Source organism: Lissotriton helveticus, chromosome 1_1, assembly GCF_964261635.1.
Source record: "Lissotriton helveticus chromosome 1_1, aLisHel1.1, whole genome shotgun sequence".
Taxonomy (NCBI): domain Eukaryota; kingdom Metazoa; phylum Chordata; class Amphibia; order Caudata; family Salamandridae; genus Lissotriton; species Lissotriton helveticus.
Genome location: NC_136057.1, coordinates 2145380496 through 2145401972, shown reverse-complemented (window position 1 = coordinate 2145401972; position 21477 = coordinate 2145380496). Strand labels below are relative to the sequence as shown.

The following is a 21477-nucleotide window of genomic DNA, read 5'->3' as shown; positions in this document are numbered from 1 at the left end:
AAATGAATAAACTGAATTGTGAGAACAAGCTAACAGAAAATGTTAAAGAAATTAAAAGAATTGGAAATGTAAAACTCTTCTTAATTGGGTGCATCAGTTGAAAGAGGGTCTCAGCAAGCTCACATCTATCGTGATTACATTTCGACATAATAATAAACAAGCATTGGCATAGCCAATAGGTCTCGCGTTTGGGACCTTATAAGTTTAGCCATGCAGCAGATTATCCCCTATTAGCATGCCCACACACACAACAGTTTTTGAATAATCGTACACTTTTTATTTAAAGTCGATATGAAATGAGCCAAGATGCTTGAGATAAATGGGTATATAAAACAAAGGAGTTAGGTCCTGGCGGGACTGAGGGAAGAGCTGGACCATTTAGACTATAAGAAACAGGAATGATGCCCAAGCACAGACTTTCTTCTGGGTTTTCTGCACTAAGTCCAGCTGTATCTTTCTCCTTTGATTGCACTATCTCCCCGGTACAGCAGTTTATTGCTTAGATGAGAAGGCTTTTTGCATCTGTTTGTTTTTAGTGGTCTCGTGTGCATTTTCTTTTTATTCTATAACACTTTCAATTGTACATTTTCTGTCTTTGCACTATAAACAACAGTGCTTATATTATCATGGCTGCCTGCTATTCTACTGATGTTGGTCTCTACCTAGCCCTAGTCCTCTCCCCGCACCAGCAAACGAAACTAGCCTGTTTTCACGCTGCTACAGCATTAATACAGCATGCCCCCCTTTTATACAGCCACCTTCTCAATATATCCTTAATAATGCTGCCAAGGTCAATGGTCACACATGCGTGCTCGTCACCATTACACCTGCCATGTCCCGCCTTGGCACCCTTGCTCCAGGCATGCCACCCATTTATCTCATAAGAAACAGGAATGATGCCCGACCCCTCGTATCTTAGTATGAACCTAATTGGATAGGAACCAAACACACCTTTATGAAACCTGGTAAGGTACTTTTATTTATACCTATTACTTCTGATTTTTTCAAAGAAATTTTGTTTTTAGCAGAAATAGATACACAATTTACACAATATCTTACAATTTTGACAAAAAACAGATCAAAACAATATCACAATAACACAGAACAGTACACATTCACAAAAATACATTTCATCAATATTTGCAAAATTAATTCATATGTATAGACAAACCAAGCAATGTGAAACCAAGAGCAGAAACAAAAATTAATGTGTTACAATCGATCACTCAATGATATCACTGGCTCTTGTAAGTATGAGCCCCTTGTCATGATTTCGAGACAAAGATGAGTCAGCCCAGATGCACGAGTTCACTCGCATTCCAAACTTCAAGACGAATCCTCTTGCATACAACGTTAATGGCACTCCAATTTTCAAGTTATTTTAAACTATCTTGGGCAATAGCGATACGGGACTACATGTCCCATAATGCCCACATTTAAGAAAAACCGTAACCTTTAAAACAACCAAGATGGCCACCGCATTTTGCTAAGCGTTTGAGTGAGAGCCTGACGGTCAAGACACCAAGTAAAGTCAAAAAGCGCGTACATTCAGGTATGGACGCGTCGTTTTGCTGGCAATCTGTTCGTGACATAACAGTGCCTGCATACATAATTCATTGCCCCTCACCGGCTTGTATTATTTATATGTAGTGTGCATCGAGTGAAGAGGAAGATACGGACACCCCGAGGGCGCCGCAATGCATGCCTGAATCCATTTGCCGCTTCAGGTATGTTTTATCCCCTGAGACTACTTGGATGTCTGTACCGACAGACGCTTCCAGCAGTCCTTTTCTCGAGTTCTGATTAGCCCTTATTTTCTTAAATAGGTTGTTTTACCTAAACAGAGTGCCATTGAATACAAGAGTTCGAAAATAGCCCGGAAATCTGGACACACACACAAGGTATGGGGCCAGTGTAACGAAGACATATGGTTCTGATATGACATTTAAACGACCGCACGACAACTGTATTCTTTTTTTAATTAGGTTTCCTATCATAATTACCGCAATCTCCTCCCTCCACGAGGCGCCGGATGGTGCACATCGAGGTAGGTTGAACTAAGGAATTTTTTCTTCAGTACTTCAAGTATTTTATTGGCATTCAGTCAAAATCACTAACATCGCCCATGCTCTATTTACTTTAGAAGTAAAGATTGAAGCATCGTTCCCCAGGTGTATAAATGAAAACACGTTCTGCTTGAAATACACAGGTATTTTCTCTATCGATTCCCAAAATAATTAGGCTATTCTATTGAGGCAAATAGGTTTTCAATAAAACTTTATCGTTTTTTTGTGTCCCACACAGACAAATAACAAAGCCCTGATGAGGGTTCGAAAACTCACTATTCGAACCTGAAACGCGTCGGCATACTTACAAGAGCCAGTGATATCATTGAGTGATCGATTGTAACACATTCATTTTTGTTTCTGCTCTTGGTTTCACATTGCTTGGTTTGTCTATACATATGAATAAATTTTGCAAATATTGATGAAATGTATTTTTGTGAATGTGTACTGTTCTGTGTTATTGTGATATTGTTTTGATCTGTTTTTTGTCAAAATTGTAAGATATTGTGTAAATTGTGTATCTATTTCTGCTAAAAACAAAATTTCTTTGAAAAAATAATTCTTAAAAAATCAGAAGTAATAGGTATAAATAAAAGTACCTTACCAGGTTTCATAAAGTTGTGCTTGGTTCCTATCCAATTAGGTTCATACTAAGATACGAGGGGTCGGGCATCATTCCTGTTTCTTATGAGATAAATGGGTGGCATGCCTGGAGCAAGGGTGCCAAGGCGGGACATGGCAGGTGTAATGGTGACGAGCACGCATGTGTGACCATTGACCTTGAGTGCATTATTAAGGATATATTGAGAAGGTGGCTGTATAAAAGGGGGGCATGCTGTATTAATGCTGTAGCAGCGTGAAAACAGGCTAGTTTCGTTTGCTGGTGCGGGGAGAGGACTAGGGCTAGGTAGAGACCAACATCAGTAGAATAGCAGGCAGCCATGATAATATAAGCACTGTTGTTTATAGTGCAAAGACAGAAAATGTACAATTGAAAGTGTTATAGAATAAAAAGAAAATGCACACGAGACCACTAAAAACAAACAGATGCAAAAAGCCTTCTCATCTAAGCAATAAACTGCTGTACCGGGGAGATAGTGCAATCAAAGGAGAAAGATACAGCTGGACTTAGTGCAGAAAACCCAGAAGAAAGTCTGTGCTTGGGCAATTACAATGAAATGGCAAACTAATCAACGCATGCACAACACAGAATCCACATGTCCTGTGCTTAATTTGAGTCGATGGTTGCCGGTGGGGGCCACGGCAATCATTTTTTGGACCGGCAATAATTTTTCCTCATCTGACATTTCGCAAGAGCGAGAAACACACAAGCGGGACACACAAATGGGAAAGATGGAGGAAGAGAAAGATTAAAAATCATCTGCCATCAAGAGAGAAAGCAGGAACTTGTCAGAGTGAGATAAAGGTGCATTTAGTTTCTGGTGAATTAAAGAGGTCTCCGGTCGATTCAGGTCTACTCGGTGAATTAAAGAGGTCTCCGGTGGATTCAGGTCTTCTCTTCCTTGGTGTTCGGCGTGGAGACATCTAATAGCTGCGGCCATGGGTTTCTGGACCACTTATTATTTTACAAATTAAGCACTGGGCACACCCTGTGAAGGATATAGAGCATGGCTTGGGAGCGATCCCCTTGTGAGGGTCACAGTCCCTGAACTGTGTCTCTTGTTCTCAGTTTAGGGTAATCTATGTACCTGTCTGTGTGTGCTCATCTCTCGACCTGTCTGTATATAGTGCTTATCCACGCCTGTCTCGACATTAGAAGTGAGAAAGCCAACAAAAGAATGAGGAGATCCAAGCTAAGGGTCTGTCTTGGCTCTAGTCATGACAAAGATTGCCTGGCAAACCATGTAACAAACATAACAACACCATAAGGTCTCTTCAAAGTTCCCAAAATATATGCCGAAGCGTGTGATCTTATATCGGATTATGCACTTGGTGGCATTTATTCAAAAGTGAAGCTTTTGAACTTTGAAACATTCATGCCCCCTCCCCACCATAGCGACAATGCCATTAGTGAATTAAGATTCACGTCAGTTGTCCTCTCTACACTATGTCTCCTTTATTCCTTATTATAGATAAAGCAACGCAATAGAGACAACTAAATTAAACACAATAAGAAGTTTTTAAACAGCGCACATCGCCAACTCGTGTATTTCAGGGTGCTCTGATAGGCAACAAGTAGGCACCGTGAAATAAGATATCTAACCATGATTGCATAATTTGCCTAAGCAAGGAAGACGGAACCGATCCCAGGTTTTCTAGTTTCTTATTGCGCAATTCAGCCACTAGGTGATACGTATATTTTTCTCTTCCACGTGCTTACATCAAAGGCTAATGGTTGTCTTGAATTCCTGGCACACGAGGTTAGAGCGTGGGCGGCAGGCAGAGACCACATGAAGGCTCTGCTCGTTTTGGGTTCCAAGTTTCAATAGGACCTCGAGCTGAGCACGAGCCAAGCATCTGGAGCAAGCGTCCGGTTCAACCCCTTCTAGAGCGCGTTTCTCTCGCAGAGAGAATTAAGATCTTGAGGTGCACGGACAGTGTGAGGAAATTTTTTTAATGCACTTAAGAATGTGTCCAAACCCGCCCTCTGCCCCCAAGCACTGAAGCCCATCTCCCTCACCGCGGCTGTCCCGCTCAAAGGCCAATCTGGAAGGAAAAGTGCGCTGGCACCGGTGGAAGCACCTGAACGTGTGCCATATGTTTTTCTATCACTGGAATACAAAAGTGATGCACAAAATATAGGGATTATGACTATCCTAATCTTGGCGGCAGTTTCGACCCCGCCCACTGCGCACGTTCGTACTTTGCCAAACTAGATGAGAACAGAATTCGGTACTCACTTTCGCACTACGTTCACCAGGACGCTACAATCCGCCTGCAACCACGTAGTAGATAATGACACCGAAAAACAAGGGGCGCCGCCGCTTGTCTGCCCCGCAGACCGATGGAAAACATCACACGAACCACAAGACTGCTGCAGCATTGACAGAAACGAAAGTGAAGTGCGTCTCATTAAGAAGAAGAGAAGCTGGCCAGGCCGTATCCCGCGCAGGTAGAAGATGCTCTTTAAAGATTGCTCATGGGTCTTTCCAGTGAGCGAGACGTGCTGGGCTTGGTTCTCTGTTGAGGGGTGGGGGAAGCTGTGGGGGCCGAGACATAGAAGGAGCTGCATTGTGTGCCCAGAGGTTATAGCTGCTGCACAAAGCGACAGGAAGTCTTCTAGCACAAGGCAACATTTAACAGCAGCAGCGAAGACACAAGCAGCCTAAACAAGCGCGCGCCTCGCGCAAGTAGGGGGGTGAGGGGGAGCGGCAGAGAGCAGGCAGCGTTTCCCTTGCGGGAGCGTGTGTCCATATGGCGCCACCATATGGCGCCGCGAGCTCCCGCAAGGAAATGGCTAGACGTGCACGGATTGCCATTGGAAGCAATGCAACACGTGCACGTTTTTGCCGGAAAAGCTCTGCTGATGGCTAAAGGTCTCCTTCCTATGCAGCGCATGCGTGCTGCGTAGGCGAGACCTAAAAAGCAAAGCCAGCTGTCGATAAACTAACAAAAAGGAGGAAGTGAATTTCCTCTGTACTATCCAGGGGTGACTATCACGTGTCCTTACTGTTCCCTTAGAAGATAAGATTTGTGACCTTACATTTTTCCAGAGACTCAAATTAAAGAAGTTAGATATCTTTTTATCTAAATCTAGCCATCCTAAATATTTTTTTTAAGATTTATAAAGTTCATGCTTTGGTTGATGAAAGTCAGAACAAGCACCCATAGCTTCGAAAAGGAGAAAATATTTACTTCGTACATCCAGTTATGGGACAACAAAAGGTTGCCAGAGCCTATCCAAAACAATCTACAATGGGAAAAAGCACAGAAAGCTGGAATCTCAGAGATCAGGCACTTCAATGTCAATAAAATAGATCCCAACACAGAAAGAAGCACTTAATCTTTACCGTGTAATATAAGTTTTTACTTTTTGCTATAAAATGACTTATAAGAGAAAATATTAATTTAGCATACCAATCCATTCATCCACAAAATGTTACGAACATGTTTGTATCAAATACCGCCATATCCAGATATCGGAAATACCAAAAATGAGAGCCCAGACACATCGGAATATATACTGCCCGCATTAAACAAAGATGCTAGAAACTACAATATGCAGCAAACTCGATATTACACGGTGTGCATAAAGTACAACTGTTGAACCGTTTGAGCTAGAAACACGTTTATTTTTGTTAAAATCTGTAGATTACGTGGCACATGGTGGATTATGTGGCAAATTCATAATTATGCAAAAACCGCCGCGGACACACACTCCATAATTCCAGTGGCCCGGATTATAATGGTAAAACACATTTAAATGCAAAATAAGATATCCCAGGAAGTTTCATCAATGTCGGAATGGTGGGGTTTAGTATGAATGATGTGAATTGATTTATGGGGAGGAAGGGGAAAGGAAAACATTCACTTTGCTCCTATAAACTCGACTAAGAGTAAGAAGAAAGAAAAGAACAGATATAATTATTCAAGGCCTGGAAGGGTACAGGTTCAAAACTAAAATTCAAAAACGTAATTTAAAAATTATATATAGCTATAGAGTGCATAAGCAATAGGATAACTGACACATAGAATGAAAAGAGTGTACAGGGGCCTATCACTGACCCATGCTGGAATCCTGGTAATCTAAGTGTTTAAAAAAGAAATAGTTCTGGTCCCCCTTCACCTTTCGAGAGAGTGCTTCGAGTGGCAGTCCACGATTCCCCTTCGGCGGCAGTCCTTCAAATATCTCGGGATATGAGTGGCCCTCCTCGCTGACATCGCCTGGGCGCTCAGTGTAACGCCCTTAGTGAAGAAAGCCCGGGCTGATCTCCTCAGATGGCAGGCACTGCCGTCGAATCCGATGGGCCGCATCGCCCTATTCAAAATGATGATACTGCCCAGGTTTCTCTATATGCTTCAGAACATGCCTCTCCCCTTTTCAAGTGCGTGGTTCCGGGAAATGGACAGCCTGGTCATCCAATTCTTGTGTGGGGGTCAGAGGCCCCGGTTGGCCCTCGCCCAGTGTTGGATCCCCCCTTTGATGGTGGTATGGGGATGACAAACCTTTAACTTTATTATCTAGCCACTTGGCTCCTTACCCTGCATGACTGGTTTAACGGGGGCTGGTCGGATCCGGCATATCGGTTAGAGTTGCACACACTTGGCTTGCCCAAGATTCAGGGGATGCTGTACGGAAACGCCGTCCCTAGAACCCTACCCGAGGTCAAACGTGGAGTGTTTCTGGCCTGGCGGGCCTCTCTGCGCCACGCCCACTGGTCTGGCAAACTGACCCAATGCACTCCACTTTGGCAGGGCGCCCAGCTGGGGGTGGGGTCGCCGGTCTATCCTGATTCAGAGCATGGGATCTAATAGGGATCTCACAGTTGGGAGAAATCTGGAATGGGGGCAGCATGCGCACCTTTCGGGATCTTCAGAACCTGTACTCCCTACATCACTCACAGTTTTATCACTACCTGCAGCTGCGCCACACACTCTACTCACACATCCCAGAGGGTACGTCTATTCCTGAATACTGAATGCAGTCCGCCTGAGGCTCAGGTGATGACTGGCAATCTGGGGAAGGGAGGGATTTCCTGTATTTATCGTTCCTTTGCGAATAACACCCCCAACACACTTTCACAACTCAGGGACAGATGGGAGGGATGTTTGGGCCCTTGGAAGTTGCCGACTGGCAAGACACGCTAAAGGCCCCCTAAATTAATCACAGTATCAGCACGGTTTTGCTTGATCCAAACATACTATCTACACACAGCGTATCTTACACCGCTGCGCCTTCACCACACCGGGCTTCGTGCTGAAGCATCTTGCCAACGCTGCCAACACCCACAGGCTGACTTCTTCCATATGGTATAGCAGTGCTCTGTCATCACACGCTGTTGGGAATTGTTAACAGGGGAACTCACCGAGGTCCTAGGATGGGAGGTACCTCTTCATCCCACAACTGCGTTCCTGAGACTTACCGATGGGCTAGATGGCTCTCGAGCTGGCATACTTTTCCTGTATGAGACATGGGGATGTCCGAGACATGTGGCAAATGGGTGGGGGCGATAGACGACTAATGTATTTGGTTGACCATTGCAGGATGTGGTGGGTGCTTCTCTGTTTCTGTTGCTTACTACAAGCATGTACACCTCCTTACGGATGCTATGTTCTTCATATGCGATGGGCTCTGAGCTGACTGTTGATCTCGTCTTACTGTGTATCTTTCTGAAAAATCAATAATCAATAAAATTGGTTATAAAAAATAAATAAATAAATAGTTAAACCGACAAGGCACTGATTGGGGGCCGTGCTTCAAATGCTGGTTGACATCTCTCTGTGCTGGATTACCGGGAGTCCATCATTCAAGTTGTAAGTAAGGGCTTCATTGAATGGGAGCAGGGGCTCCGATGAAGCTGACCGATACTGCAAAATCGCTGTAAGGACATCTGTCTTGACTTCAACAAAGGCAGTTTGCTGTAGCTCTAGCACCTACTTTGCCCTCAAAGGAAGCACTCTCTTGCATTGGAGGTATAAACGTTATACCTAGCTCACTCGCCTCCTTTAGCTCCAAGTATAAACTGTCATCAATATAATGTGGGGGTAAATTATGCCCCCCCCCCCCCCCCCCCAATCATTTCTGAGTGGTGGCAAGCTCTGATCAGAGTCTGAGCCAAAAGATCTGGTAGAACTGGACAAAAGGTCACTTTTGATTTCAGACAATGCCTTAGTTTAGAGCAGAGGTCTTCAAACTTTTGAATGTTGAGCCCCCCCAGCTTAATTTTTTTAAATGTCGGGCCCCCCCACCACCTGACAGAAATTTCTGGAATCTGGTACACTACATAATTGACCGCCACCCGCATATCCCTGGCCATATCCGGCAAATAATGTTCAAAACAATGAGTGTTTCCTCCTTCTCCATGAATTCCCTCACTACCACTCACCAACAATGCACCTCATCTCTCTATAGCACCTTTCTGGCAAACATATACATTTTTTTTATAGTGCTACTCATAGTTTCATCATACTCAGGGGCATATGTACAAGCACTTATAGACACCACACCGTCACTTTTTACGACGTGGTGGTGGTGATAGGGGCATTGCCGTATTTACACGGCAGAGTTAAGCCACTTAACTTGGCTTAACGCTGCCTTGTAAATACGGCCCTCTTTCATACTCTGCTTAGCGTGAAATGGTGGTCAGTGGGTGTTGCAGTGAGCGCTCCACTGCAACAGGCACTGATTTTGATGTTGCGCCCTATTTACAAGGGCAGCGTAAAAGTGAGGCAGCGTTAAAATTAAGAACAGGGAAAACCTGATCTTAAGCTGGTGCCTTGTGCAGCACACATGGAAAAAGCAAAATGCCTTGTATTTGTACTCTTTAAAAAAACATCCATTTTGTGATTTCTGTGTGTGCTGCATTAAGCAGCACACATGGAAGTGAGACAAATGGCATTTAAAGATTGTTTAAGTACAGGAAGGTCCCCCTCCTGAACATAAACAATATTTTCCCTGCACCCAGACACCCTTGAACTATGGTGCAATGGTGTCTGCGTTGGCACTACACTGCTAAGGGGAAACGCAAGACTGCACCATATTGTTGTAAATATGGTACAGCCTTCCGTTTCTGAAGTGGCAGAGAGAGGCTTTAACCCATGACTGCTAAACGCCTCACTCCGCAACTTCCTTGAACATATGCCCCTCAGTTCTTTGATCTGCATGGTACACCTTCTTTGTAGCAGGCACATTAACCCTCTGTGCTGTAAGGGTGGCAGGAGTGCTCATGTGAGTGCACAGTGAGGTATGCGACAGTGTGAGAGTAGGGTACGTGGAGTGACTGCAGGGTGAGTGAGGTGACCATATGAATTTGGGTGTGCATGTTAGTGCAGAGTAGGACTAATGAATGCATGGTGAGTGATGGGCTTGTTTAAGTGAGAATGCAGATTGAGCAGTGAGGGGGACAGGTGAGTGAAGTGTCACATGAGTGCAGGGTGGGTAGTGTGCTTGTGTGGCTGCAGGTTGAGGTACAGGGAAATCCGCGGAAGTGCATTGTGAGAGCAGCGTGATCACTGAGTGCAGGGTGAATGGTGTGAGTGCATGGGGGTCAGTATGAGGGAATTGTGATCGCTGTGAGTGCAGGGTGAGCATGAAAGTGAAGGGCGAGAATGAGGAGCAAGTTGTCTGAATGCAGGGTACATTCCCAGACACTTGCAGTAAATAGTTGCAAAATAGTTGCTTTCAGTTTTAGAAAAGGGGGCTCCTTGCCTCCCACTGCAGCTAAAGCATTTCAGCTGTAGGAATTAACCAGATAGGGCCCCCCACCCCCAATCATAGCTGCCAAGGTTTCAGATTGCTATGTGTGACATTTTCTTAATTTCAGTGTAATTATGAGTGACATTTCAAGGACTATGAGTGACAATTTCTCGCAGGCAAACTCAAGCAGTGAAGACGAGGTAAACATACATATCAGAAATGACACCCATGAGAGTTGTGAACCGAGATAACCATAAACTGTGCCAAATTTCTTTAAATTTAGAATTTAGATATATATGCAATAACATAGGGAAATGCAGTAGAAAATCCTGATGAGACGGAACATTAATGCACTATAGTAATATTGCAGTAAAAAAATCCCTGATGCGTCGCAACAAAGCTTAAAAGAGGTATAGGCGAGGAAGGTTGATAACAGGAGCAACCTTGTAGGTCAGCTCACTCAGCCTACTCAATTTACTTAGCCTAGTAAGCTCAGTAGCTCACCCCAAAGTAACTAATTTAGTTATTTACTTTCTTTGTTGAATAAAAATATTGGAGGACCAAACAGACAACTGTCCAAATATTCCACCCTGGTCATTTACACATCTTGGAGGGAAGAACTAACATAACTCGAGCTTTCGTGACTGCATGTCTGTCTCAGTTTTGCACATTGAACACAAGCTGTTCCGAAGAGCCTGTAGGTGTGACTGGGAGAGAGGAGCTGCAGCACAGACGACCTGAAGAGAGGGCACTAAGCACGAATGGCATGACCTTCTGCGGAGTGTCACTGAAACCTTAGAATGCAGCCGGTCGACCGGCAAACCGATTCGAATCCACCCAGGCATCTGTGGCACATTATAAAAAAAATAGCACATGCAAAATTGTTCGCTTATGCTGGCAATTCTGCTGTCTCGAAGACGAAAATTAGCCATGTGCACTTGAGGCTCAGAAGCAGCAGCTCTGGTCTGAGCGGCCTGGGGTGCAGTGGAAGGGGCCGGGCGAGTCTGACTCCTCTGGAGCGCCTCTTCCGTCTGCGAGAAGCATGTTAAACTCAACAGTAGCTCTATTGAATGACTGCAGCGGCAATCCCTTACAGATGTGCCCGCCTACAAGCCAGTGCGGTCCTTCTGGAGAATGCGAGCGCGAGGCGCCTCCTCGTGAGGCCTCCCGGCTCAGTGCGGCCCGCGCGACCCGCGGGCAGGAGATGGCGATACTGAAGCTCGTGAGCACTTTTGTTGTACAAACTGTCAGCGTGTGAAAGAGTATACACGGCCAGCCGTGCAGCGCCTCGCCTCGCGATGGCAGGCGCGCGCGCATGTTTAATATGTACGCCACGTTCCTCGGCTCCTTCAGCATGACATCCACACGCTGCACAGCAGCGCCGAGAGGTCACGCCGGGGCCGTCTCGGATTGCTGCGCCGTAACAGCGAGGAAAGGCTGCTCTTAATAAATGCTCTTAATTGGGGTTTTCATTTCGACTGGAAAATATGAGTCTTGCATCATGTTAACGATCCCTTCCGAAGTGCCCCGAGATGCCCGAGACTGCTCTCGGGGCGCGTCACACACAGCATGTCCTCTGCCACAGTCACTGCTGGCTGAAAGAGAAATCTCGTATTGTTAATGAGGCTTTAATAGTTTTCACCCCTTCTTCGGCCCCCTGCAGTTTCACTCTGCCGTCTGTTTCTTTAATCAGTAGAGGACAAAGGTGAGATTTACAGCGGAGTACGCGCCCCCCCTGAGAACTCTGGTTTAGAGCTATTCCCCATAAGAAAAAGGTAAACAGCCAGTGAATGAGTACCTGTATCATGAAAGATCCGAAAAACGAGGCTGCAATTGTGCATTACCTCCATGTAAAGAGCGGGGACATGGTCTCAGAGACTGGGGTATGGACAGCACTAAAGGAAGTGGTTCAGGCAGTGGTGGCTGGCAGGGAAAGAAAGTGGACGCAAGGTAGCTTGGGAGCAATTACAAAGTTTTAAAAAACATACTTATATTCTCGCTGAGTCCGCAGTCGCCTCTCCTCCTTCGTGCTGTCCCTCGTCTCTCCGGAACCAGGAAGCTCCCAGGCTCCCTCCACTGAACAATCACAATGCTGCAATGCAGTGTTGTGATTGGTCCGAGTGCCGTAGCTCGGTGCTCAGACGGGACCTGGGAGGGATTGCATCTTTCTCACCAGACTGTGTAATGCAGCCTGATGAGGAACATGCAATATGCGCAGGACTGCATTGGGCGGCCCGAGAGCACTGTCCAAACAATCATGAGCACTTTGGAGTGTGCAGCAACCACTCGCTCCTCCTCTCAGACGTCACGAGAGCACAGCCCCGGCCTAACCTGAAGGGAAAAAAAGGATCACAGAAATACCTTCTCTTATGATGATTTCATTTTTTTACACTGATGCGTGAGCAGTGGGTTGACGCTCCTCTGCCTTAGCGGAGGAGCCGCTATTGGGTTCAGGATAGAAGTATGACGATTTCAACCAACGTCAAGCAAGGGAGGGAAAGCCGCAGTTCCAACTAGAGCATGAGATAGAAGTTCAGGGTTATTTTTTAAGACTATCGCAATAAAACCTTTGACAAGGCACTCAGAATGTGTTTTTACAAAGGGAAAGTTCCACCCAACCTGTTTGCAGCACTGAATAGGGTTTTGTGCATACATATATAGACCAACTGAACGTTAATCACATATATATATATATATTCACTGAAAAAACCATAGGTTATAGACCATATATAGTTAGGAATTAGCATTTACAAAACCTTGAAAATTCACTGAAAAAACCATAGGTTATAGACCATATATAGTTAGGAATTAGCATTTAAAAAACCTTATTTTACTCACACAAAACCATTGAAATTCCATATATAGTTAGTTGCACTAACTATATATCGCGCACCCGCAATCCACTGCTGATCATGTCACATATTACATCATTCATGACATGGTCAGTGACATCACTGATGACATCACTGATGACATCTCAAATGACATCACTGATGACATCACTGATGACAACATCCAGTGACTGTATGTTTCTGTAAAGTTAAAATATGTCTTACATATTGAAGAATGAGTGGATGTATAAGTGTCTGGATGAAGGATTTAGTAGGTGCGTGACTGACTGTATGAGTGAGTGATTAAATGTGTCTCACTGAATGCATGGGTTAGTGACTAAACTGTCTTAATTTGTGCATCATTATGTCTGTTGTTCTGTAAACTGCTGCATGTGTTGATCATTAGCTATACGAGAGGCTATATGTGTTATTAATTGGTTGCCCAAGTATTTCTATGGGAGATTGAGTTTGTGTGGGGGTGGCTGGAAGGTGTGTGACTCTATGCATAGATGTGTGAGCAGTTTATTCACTAGGTGTATGAGTTCAAGAGTGCATGTGGAAACAGCTACATGGGCAGTTGACTGTGTGCATGAGTGTATTGATGAGTGAATGGATATCTCAATGCTACATGTCATAGTAAGTACATATGTAAAACACAGTACATGTGAGAGTTGGCATATATAAATAACTGTGCATGAGAGCCACTGAATGAGTGAGTGGTTGTATCGATCATTGTGAACTTGTATCAGGGATTGTATAAGAGAGTAAATATGTGTTAGTATATGTTTCAATAAGTAAGGTGTGTTTAACTGTATAGTTGAAGAAATGGAGGTGAGATTTTTTCTTTGCATGACTGACTGGGTGTGTGAGTAACTCCATGGATGAGTGGCAGTGTGTGAGTGTCTGTATACACTGAGTGTATCTACGGTTATATTAGAGTCTGAAGAGGTTTATCGTATTAGCACAAGAATGATGTCAAATGAGATGTCATCAGTGATGTCATCAGTGATGTCATTTGAGATGTCATCAGTGATGTCATCAGTGATGTCACTGACCATGTCATGAATGATGTAATATGTGACATGATCAGCAGTGGATTGCGGGTGCGCGATATATAGTTAGTGCAACTAACTATATATGGAATTTCAATGGTTTTGTGTGAGTAAAATAAGTTTTTTTAAATGCTAATTCCTAACTATATATGGTCTATAACCTATGGTTTTTTCAGTGAATTTTCAAGGTTTTGTAAATGCTAATTCCTAACTATATATGGTCTATAACCTATGGTTTTTTCAGTGAATTTCAATGGTTTTTTAATAGCAAATATCATAAGCTGTCGAATGTCAAGTACGTGGTAAGTGAAAACATTTTCGTGTTTATGCACACTGATCTGCTTTGAATGGTGCCCCCCCCCCCTCATTTCTATTAGGAGTACTCTCTCTTTGCAGATAGTGAAAGGTAGTTAACGCAGGCCTTTGCCCCCGTTGTAATCCGTCGTGCCTGCTTCTCTCTCCATTTGATTGATTGTTATCCAAGTATTTACTGTTTTAGAATTAGTTCTCTTTGGTTCATTCTCTATTTACAAACAAACACAGAGTCGCAATACTCTGTTTAGTCTTTGCAGATAACGAAAAATCGTGTAAAAAAAAAGAAAAGGAATCGAGCAAAATCAGTAGGCCACTAATGGGATCTCTTTTTGACCTCGCTAAAGTAGAAACATTAGGAACAACCCCTCATGACAAATACAAAACTAGTGAGATGAACTGAACTCCACACAATGATGGCTGCAAAACAGCTCGGCTCCGCCACCCACCCCGCCCAAAATAACGATAAAGAACGGCTGCCATGATTGGTTGCGGAATGACCACGACGGAGCTACGAAATGGTGCTGCTCTCATGCTAACCCCAGCTTCAGTCTGAAACATCCAGAAACACTGTAGACTACCAATTCGATCAGTTCCGGTAGCGCCCCAATGTAACCCGGTAGAGAAGAACTAGCCCTCCCCTCTTTGACTGATGGTTCTTGTTGCCTGTCCCTTCTGTTGTCATTTAACAGAACTATTTAGCCTGCTGAAAGGGGTTGTGTTCCGACCGCTGGTTGGTGGAGACATTTTGACTATATTCTGTACCTGCGTTGTCGCGTAATGCGTCATATGACGCGCCGCGTTAGCGCATCCGGAAGTCATCCGGGGCGCGCAGCGCGTAACGTAAGCATAACAAGTCATGTGACTTGTTAATAAAACTTTTCATTGGTTCATTTTACTTTTCTTATTGTAATGATGAAAGGCTTGGTCATATGACCTAAAAATTACGCTTTTCATTACTTCCGAACATTATTTTTTCTTAAATATATGTTATAATGTTCCAGGCTAATGTACTTTCCCGGAAATTTTACAACTGTCCTGCAAGTAAAATATATTCTTTTTTCGAGAAAAAGAGCGTTTCTTCGTCCCATGACGGAGCCGTTGAGCAAAAGAGGGTCGACCTGCTGTCTTAGTCGCCGATACGCCTCAATATGAGATTCTTATCGATCACTTTATGTTGCAGGAATAGAAAACACAACAGCCCTTGACCATTTATCTTTACTGCGTTCCTTCGTATTATACCTTTTACCCTTCATGTAATTGGTCTGCTTTATTTCACTTGCCTTTTAATGATTCTAAAACAGTCACTATTATTAAAAACTTTACCAATGTATATACTACTACCATGTTTTCTTTTAAAAACCTTTATTGTGAAAATTTCATTATACAAATACGAGCCTATAACCACGTGGGCCTGCCACAGAGCAAACTGTAATCGTATATGATGAATAGACATTTACACTGTAGAGGAACGTAACGGGCGGGCCATTAGGTTGCAAGAACTAAGGTGTCTAACAGTTACGGAATCGGTGGACGTACATTTTATAATTAAAATACGACAGGGCCAGTTACAATAAAATTATCTAGATATACATTTGCGGGCAAGTACCATGGGTGACGTTAATTCGAACTTTCAACAGTACAGTAATCAATAACACATCAGAACTTAATATCAATAGGGATGTCGAAATATTCAATCAATTCTCGTCCCCGCCCGCCATGTGCTTCAAAACTGCATACGTATCTCGTGATTTCAAGGTTCTGCAACCAGTACACAACAAGGAGTTACGAGTCCCATTTATTCCGGCGCCATTTTGGGCGAGGACGGGCAGGTCCAGGATATAGTCAAAATGTCTCTACCAACCATCGACTATGATGATGTTCATATGCTGTATTTATTAGAGTAACACTCATCTGTCCACATGAAATTAATTTGCCACAATCTAAACATGTCATTTTAATCTTTCCAAAGTTCTTCTAAATATTTGGGACCGTTTCCCTTGCCTCTGAAGCTCTCAGTGCCACTTCTTTGATGAATGTACTAGCAGGTCAGGGGTTCTCCTCCAAATCTCTCTTTTATGCAGCACTATAATTAATTGGTGCCACCTCTCCATAGGACGATGCATGGTATAGTTACCACAACTATATTTTTTTTCGGTTCCTCTGGAGAGTTCATCGTGGCAGATGAAGCGTGTAACGTACCGGGCATTTACCTTTTTTTGCATGTACAGGAAAGGAAAAAAAAATCGAGCGTCCGAGTTCTAAGGTGTCCCAGGGCCATTTTAGTGGACCAGGCCCAAATCCAAAGAACAGGCCGCCATTTTGAGAGTCCTCTTGCAGCCGCCTGTCGCTGTAGCATCAAGAGCAGCCGAAACTCAGCTGAATGGCAACTGAAACGGTAAAGGGGCGCCCCACTACAGCAGACGAGCCTCCACCTAGGAAGGCCCATTCACGCCGGCTCCCCCCCCCTTCGGGCACCCCACGCCGTTATTCGGAGCAGTATTGTAGGATGGCCACACCAGTGCGGCAACTTGCTAGACATCACCTCGGTGGTAACCGAATCTCAACGCCTTGTGGTGTCTTCTATTCAAAAAACATTGTTATGCTGCCTTCGACCTATTCGCCGCAAGTGCGCACACAACTCAACTGCATAGCTTGCTAGACACCACCTCGGTGCCATCCGGATCTTGGAATGTCAGCACCTTTTGGTGTCTTCTCTTCAGAAAATATTGTTGCGCTGCCTTTGGCCCCATTCGCACATTAGTCCGCTACTGACGCCATCTCACAGGCTAATGGGGCGCCCCACGCCGACTTTCAGCATTGTAGAATGACCACACCAGTACAGCAACTTGCTAGACATCACCTCGGTGCCATCCGGATCTCGGCGCCCCACTGCAGATGAAGTGCCTCTCAACTATGAAACCACCACGGTGACATCCGGATCTTGGCGCGTTGTGCTGCCTTCGGCCTATTCGCACATCGGTCCGCTACTGACGCCATCTCACAGGCTAATGGGGCGACCCACGCCGAGTTTCAGCATTGTAGGATGACCACACCAGTACAGCAACTTGCTAGACATCACCTCGGTGCCATCCGAATCTTGGCATCTCAACGCCTAGTGGTATCTTCCATACAAAAAATATTGTTACGCTGCCTTTGGCCCCATTCGCACATCAGTCCGCAACTTAGACATCACCTCGGTGCCATCCGGATCTTGGCATCTCAGCGCCTTGTGGTGTCAGTCAGAAAATATTGTTGCGCTGCCTTTGGCCCCATTCGCACATCGGTCCGCTACTGACGCCATCTCACAGGCCAACGGGGCGCCCCACGCCGACTTTCAACATTGTAGGATGGCCACAGAAGTGCGACAACTTACTAGACACCACCTCGGTGCCATCCGGATCTTGGCGCGTTGTGCTGCCTTCGGCCTATTCGCACATCGGTCCGCTACTGACGCAAACTCACAGGCCATGGGGGCGCCCCACGCCGACTTTCAGCATTGTAGGATGGCCACACCAGTGCACCTTACTAGACACCACCTCGGTGCCATCCGGATCTTGGCGCGTTGTGCTGCCTTCGGCCTATTCGCACATCGGTCCGCTACTGACGCCATCTCACAGGCCAACGGGGCGCCCCACGCCGACTTTCAGCATTGTTGGATGGCCACACCAGTGCGGCAACTTACTAGACACCACCTCGGTGCCATCCGGATCTTGGCGCGTTGTGCTGCCTTCGGCCTATTCGCACATCGGTCCGCTACTGACGCAAACTCACAGGCCAACGGGGCGCCCCACGCCGACTTTCAGCATTGTAGGATGGCCACACCAGTGCTGCAACTTGCTGGACACCACCTCGGTGCCATCCGGATCTTGGCGCGTTGTATTGCCTTCGGCCTATTCGCACATCGGTCCGCTACTGACGCCGCCTCACGTGCCAACGTATTTTCTCCGCATTTTATACCCTATGCCGCATAACAGGTCATGTGACTTGTTTATAAAACTTTTCATTGGTTCATTTTACTTTTGGTTTCCTAATGATGGAAGGCTTGATCATATGACCTAAAAACAACACTTTTCATTGGATGAAAACTTTTTTTTTTTCCCAAACGATGAAAGCCCCACCTTGTTTCTGGATGTTTCAGACTAAACTGGCGTCAGCATGAGAGCACCACCATCTCGTAGCTCCGTCGTGGTCATTCCGCGAGCAATCATGGCAGCCGCTCCCCACCAGAAGCCTGCAGGAGTCGGGGCCCCCAAAACTTTTGATGAATTCTCAAGGCGGAGGGGACGCTTTCGAGAATGGGGTCCAAGACCTAGCAGACAAGCGTCCGATTTCCAAGGTGTCCCAGGGCCATTTCAGTGGACCAGGCCCAAAAAGGAAAGAGCCTGCCGCCATTTTGAGAGTCCTGTGACAGCCGCCTATCGCTGCACCGCAAGAGTGGGCGCAACTCAGCTGAATTGCGGCTTTTGACACAGTGGACCAAAAACGGACGGAATGGCAACTGAAACGGTAAAGGGGCGCCCCACTACAACAGATGACACTCCACCTGGAGAGGCCCGTTCACGCCGCCTCCCCCGGGGCGCCCCACGCTGTTATTCGGAGCAGCATTGTAGGATACCAAAACCAGTGCGGCAACTTACTGGACATCACCTTGGTGCCATCGTTCTGCTGCCTTGGAACTATTCGCACAACAGTTTGCTACTGATGACCCACCCCCCGCGACGCCCCACGCCGTTATTTGCTGGGTGGCAACTTACTAGACATCACTTTCGTGTCATCTAGATTTCGGCGCGTTCTGCTGCCTTGGAACTATTCGCACAACAGTTTGCTACTGATGACCCACCCCCCGCGACGCCCCACGCCGGAAATCTGGACGTTGTGCTGCGTTGGGACTATTCGCACAGCCGACCGCTACTTCGTTGTTTTTCCCTAAAAATGTTTATATGTTATTACTATTTTTGTTTTCTTGTATATATTTATAAATTATTAAAGTTTTATAATCTTACTACTTTGTCGGAGTGCTATATATTTTTAATGTGACACATAATTGTAAAAACTTTGATGTACAAAGAGTCATCCCTGGAATATTCCGCTTCACGCTCGGTCCCCTCCCCAATCACAATACAGGATGGTTTTCAGATAATAGCAACGCTTCTGCTGTGACGGATCTCATCGAGTGTGGGCCTTGATCTACTATAACTCCTTTGAAGAGGGGTGATTCTTTACAGCTGTGGCCATAAACTACATCTGCAGGGCTAGCTGATAGCCTAGGACCGGCCTGGACAATCGGACACAGAGGAAAAGGAGTGTCAGAGGGTGCGGTAGGGAATAGGGCGAAAGGGAGGTGTCGGGCGGGCACAGGGTGTGATTCTCAGGGAAGAGCAGCGCAGATGGGGTGAGGTTTATTACCCATGCATAAGACAGAGAGCGGGGGTGACCACTGCCTGGGTGAGATGCTTGCGAGGGTGGGGAGCCATGCTAAGGATCGACAGCGTGCACAGAGTGGGTCTGGTCAAGGCATCTAAAATGGCTGCCGTGCACGACAAAAGTGTGGCATTTGAAAAAAGACAAGATGGCGCAGACAATGTTTTTCAACACTTCCTGATTTCCTTCGAATCGAACGTTAACAGACGTTGGGGCATATTACCAAAGTTAAGCGATATTTATCCCTAACGATGCATTGCAAAGATTTTTTTACCGTCAGAAATTATCGCAGATAAACCTTGCTATTATCAAGGTTTATCGCAAATACGATAAAAAACGACCGCAATGCATTAATATCGCTGAAAACTCAGCGATATTCATGCATTACCGAGCTAATGCTCTTAGCCATGTTATCCACCTCCCATTGGATAACATGGCTAAGAACTGCTCAGGGCAGCTGTTACTTTTTGGAGATATTCGCGCTTATCTCGAATATTTCCAAAAGTTGATAATAGGAGATAGCGATGTTAGCGACTGTTTCCAGTCGCTAACATCTTGGCATGCCCACTTTGCATGTCATTAGTGATAAATATCACTCACATGCAAAGTGGGGCCCAAGATGGTCGCTATCTCCTACTAGCCGTCGCTAACTGGTGTTAGCAACAGCTAGGTAATACAGATATAATTTTATCTCCGCGAAGCGGAGCGCTGTTACAGATATATATCTTGTTTTTGAACGTTAATTTCTCAAAATGCACTGAAGCACATATATTGAGACCTAGCAAAGGCACATCGGGCTACCAGTCCCTAATATTTTACCAAGTTTCGTGCAAATCCATTCAGCCGTTCGATTATTATTATTATTTATTTTTTTTGCCCCGCGGGGCCCTTTTAAAACCTCCACATCAAACCTAGGGGGTCAGCGAGGATCTACTATGCCCCCTTATGGTCATTTGCCCCTTCGCTTTGGCCTCCTCTTGTCTCTCGATCCTACCGAGAGACAAGATGGCGGCCGCTACGTACTGTTTGGAATGTTTACAGACACCGGAGAGCCAATCAGCTTCGCTTCGCAAAGCTCCGTAACGCGAAAAGTACGCGAAGCGGTGCGCTGTTACAGATATATATCTTTTTTTGAACGTTAATTTCTCAAAATCCACTGAAGCACATATATTGAGACCTAGCAAAGGCACATCGGGCTACCAGTCCCTACAATTTTGCCAAGTTTCGTGCAAATCCATTCAGCCGTTCGATTATTATTATTATTTTTTTTTTTTGCCCCGCGGGGCCCTTTTAAAACCTCCACATCAAACCTAGGGGGTCAGCGAGGATCTACTATTCCCCCTTATGGTCATTTGCCCCTTCGCTTTGGCCTCCTCTTGTCTCTCGATCCTACCGAGAGACAAGATGGCGGCCGCTACGGACTGTTTGGAATGTTGACAGACGCCGGAGAACCAATCAGCTTCGCTTCACAAAGC

The 21477-nt window shown here is 45.3% G+C and overlaps 1 protein-coding gene across 3 annotated transcripts in view; it reads right to left on the bottom strand.

Moving 5' to 3' along the window:
- Positions 1–21477, bottom strand: part of CCDC18 (coiled-coil domain containing 18) — a 1360824-nt gene that overhangs the window by 115857 nt on the left and 1223490 nt on the right. The window lies entirely within an intron of this gene.